This window comes from Sinocyclocheilus rhinocerous, unplaced genomic scaffold, assembly GCF_001515625.1.
Source record: "Sinocyclocheilus rhinocerous isolate Xijiao unplaced genomic scaffold, SAMN03320098_v1.1 scaffold2027, whole genome shotgun sequence".
Classification (NCBI taxonomy): domain Eukaryota; kingdom Metazoa; phylum Chordata; class Actinopteri; order Cypriniformes; family Cyprinidae; genus Sinocyclocheilus; species Sinocyclocheilus rhinocerous.
In genome coordinates this window covers 94,165-98,203 of record NW_015627265.1, presented here as the reverse complement: position 1 = coordinate 98,203, position 4,039 = coordinate 94,165, and the positions used below count along the sequence as shown (strand labels likewise).

Below are 4,039 nucleotides of genomic sequence, written 5' to 3'. Positions count from 1 at the left end.
TTTTATTTAGCAAGGATGCTTTAAATTGATCAAAAGGGATGATAAAGACATTTATAATGTTACAAAAGATTTCTATTTCAAATAAATGCTGTTCTTTTGAACTTTCTATTCATCTGTGAATCCTGAAAAATAAAATGCATCAGTTTCCACAAACATATTGTGCAGCACAACTGTTGATAATAATCAGAAATCTTTCTAATAAATCAGCATATTAGAATGATTTCTGAAGATCATGTGACACTGAAGACTGGAGCAATGATGCTGAAAATACAGCTGCGCATCACAGAAATACATTACAGTTTAATAGATATTCACATAGAAAACAGCTGTTTTACATTCTAATAATATTTCAAATTTTTTACAGTATTTTTGACCAAATAAATGCAGCCTTGGTGAGCAGAAGAGACTTCTTTCAAAAACATTCTTAATTATTCCGTTTGACTTTTGAGCGGTAGTGTCTCTCCTAGTAAAACACGGTTTACATTAGATCCAGAGCAGTGCAGTATGTAGGTCTTTCGGTGTAAACGCTCACGTAAGCAGGTCCGCTGCCGCTGAGGCCCGTCACGGCGTCGATCAGATCCTCCTCCACTTCGGTGCAGAAGCCCACGCTGGCCATCAGCTGCTCCAGGAGCTTCCCGTCCTCCACCTCGGCGTGAGTTCCTGTGGCGTAAACGTCTTAATGCTGGATTTGTTTCAGCTTTTGTCTTCTCCAGATGTTAACTGATGGACTGGAGTGCTGTGGATTACTTGTGGATTATTGTGATGTTTTTATCAGCTGTTTGGACTCTCATTCTGACGGCACCCATTCACTGCAGTGAGACACTGATGCAATGCTACATTTCTACAAACCTGATGAAGAAACAAACTCATCCTGATCTCTGAGGGTGAGCACATTCATTTTCAGGTAAACTATTCTTTTTAAACCCACAGGTGTGTAGAGAAGTAAACTAGTTGTTAATGACGTCACCAAAAGCATTGTGAGCATCAGTAAAGCAATCGTCCTGATGTTTAAGTGGCGTGTCTCGCACCTTCTCAATAGAGCTGATAGTGACTCCAGCCGCGCAGGAGACGATCAAGTGACGGTCCTCGATATCTGGACCGATTTCATCCAGAACGAACGGGATGATGTGCGGTTTGACGGCCAGGAATAGAACATCGCTCTTGTGTGCCGCTTCTTTGTTGCTGGTAGTGAAATTGACGCCCATTTTCTGAGAAAGCATCAAGGAAGGTGAGAAGAACATGTTATACTATAAACAGCAGATGGCTCAAAACACACACACACACACTCTATAAATTACAGCTTAACAGATATTCACATAGAAAATGGTTATATTAAATTGCAATAATATTTCACAATTTTACTGATTTTGTTGTGTATTGGATCAGAAGAGAATTCTTCAAAAACATTTAAAAATCGTAATAAATCTTAAAACTTTTTACCGCTTATATATATATATATATATATATATATAATATACACACATACACACCAATGAGCCATTACATAATGACCTCCTATCTAATAACCTATACAGATAGATAGATAGATGATAGATAGAGAGAGAGAGAGAGATCCTCCTTTGGCTCCTTCAGTTCATCCATATGCAGGAATCATAAATCTATAATATCCGCTGCCATAATTATGAGCAGATAATGAATTCTTTAGTGTCTGTCTTTGTGTTCCCTCCATCTCTATTTGTGTTTCAGAAGTGTTTCTCAGCAGTCTTTGAGCTCAAAGCCGCTCTTCTGTCACGCTGAGAGAGTCAATGTGAAGCCTGCGGTGTGTTTGCAGTAAATGATGCCACACACACTCACACACACACACACACACTCACACGCTCTCTCACACACTCACACACACACACACACACACTCACACACTCACACACTCACTCTCACTCTCACTCTCACTCTCACACACTCACTCTCACACACATTCTCACACTCACACACACACTCACATTCTCACACTCACACTCTCTCACACACAGACGGTTCAGGTTCACACACACTCACTCTCACACACACACTCACACACACAAACACACTCACACACACAGTTCAGGTTCACACACACTAACTCTCACACACACACTCACACACACAAACACACTCACACACACAGTTCAGGTTCACACACACTAACTCTCACACACACACTCACACACACAAACACACTCACACACACAGTTCAGGTTCACACACACTAACTCTCACACACACACTCACACACACACACACACACACTCACACACCCAGTTCAGGTTCACACACCCGCAGGCCGGAGACTGTCGGCAGATCTGTGTCCGGTGAACTCGCTGTGATTCTGTTCGCCGCAATCACACCTGAAAAACAGACAAACGAAGATGAAATATGAGGAGTGGACCGATTCAGAAACCAAAAACAACAAGACGTGGAATAAATACCACTATGACACTTTAACTGTGTGGTTTGTCATTTCTGGAGCTTCACAGACATGGACACTACGAACTAGTTACTGCATGAACCACAGAAATATGATGGCCAAAAGATATGCTCTTCTGCTCAGCAAGGCTACTGTAAAATACTGTAAAAATGGTGAAATATTATTATAATCTAAAACAGCTGTTTTCTATGTGAGTATCTGTTAAACTGTAATGTATTTCTGTGATGCGCAGCTGTATTTTCAGCATCATTACTCCAGTCTTCAGTGTCACATGATCTTCAGAAATCATTCTAATATGCTGATTTGCTGCTCAAGAAACATTTCTGATTATTATCAATGTTGAAAACAGTTGTGCTACAGAATATTTTTGTTTAAACCGTGATAAAACCACAGAAGACAGCTGTTTTAGATTCTAAAAATATTTCAATTTTTTTTTAGTATATTTGATGAAATAAATGCAGCTTTGCTGAGCAGAAGAGCAGGTTTTTTGACCAGTAGTGTATGTAAACAGGGTCCTGATCAGTCGAGAGACTAAAGTTCATTAGTTAGTGTTAGTGGACGGTCATCTCGACCCCTTTCTCACCCGCCGCTGTGAAGCCCTTGACCAGGGCATGTGCCAGCTGACCCGCTCCGATGAAGCCCACACTCATCCTGATGACCGACACACCTGAAATAAACACAACATGAATAAAAATTACATATTTCATCTGAAGCAACGTGCATTGCATGGCGTTAAAAATATGCTTATTCAGTTCATGCATTGATTGGGAATCAAAACCATAACCATGGCATTGATAGTATCATGATCTACTGTTAACACAGAATCTGTTATAAAGCTGGAGGAAAATAATAAATTGCAATAATTATGTAACATCAATTGCACTTATTTGTTACATTGTAGCAGAGATTACAGTCATAATATACGATACACTGCAACATCAAATCCATTTGCATAATTTATTTAGTTTCATTGTACATCAACTACAGTAATATTGTTATTAAACACAATAAAATACACTCTAGATAGGTTGTTATTGTTAGTATAATCAGTGCATATGAATGATGATTCCTTATGCTGCTGCCTTGATACCTCATTATCATGATTGTCTAAATATTTCATCATCTTAGGAAATATTTTCTCACCTCCGCCGAGATTCACGGTGAACGGAAGATTCGGTTCGGTGTTCTAGTTTATCAAACGATGAAAACGCTAATTGATGTCAACGTGGCTTCTTCCTTCCCTCTATGTGCATCGCGACGGCGCTCTGACTGACGCACGGACGGACCAATGAGAGACGAGATGCTGTCGCGTCAAACCAATCAGCGCAGCGGATGCAGCGAGGGCGGGGTTTGCAACAGAGCGGTCTTATTGCATCAGTTCCCCGCAAAGAACCTCAAGTATGTTTATCCAAAAGTCAGGAGAGCATACGTGAAATTCTCTCTTTCTCATGAATTATATATCAAAAGATTTCAGCTTTTTTTTTCTCTCCACCATTTACATACAAAAGTCTCAGTAATGGTTGAAGCACACAACTCTACCCTGTAAAGCCTGACATATGAAATAATACTCAGAAAAAAACTACATTTTTAAAAATGGAAAACCATTTATTGAAC

At 39.7% G+C, this 4,039-nt stretch overlaps 1 pseudogene; it reads right to left on the bottom strand.

Moving 5' to 3' along the window:
- The window catches only part of LOC107726932 (pyrroline-5-carboxylate reductase 1, mitochondrial-like), an 8,218-nt pseudogene extending 4,530 nt beyond the window's left edge, over positions 1–3,688 (bottom strand).
- Between the last annotated feature and the right edge of the window lie 351 nt (positions 3,689–4,039).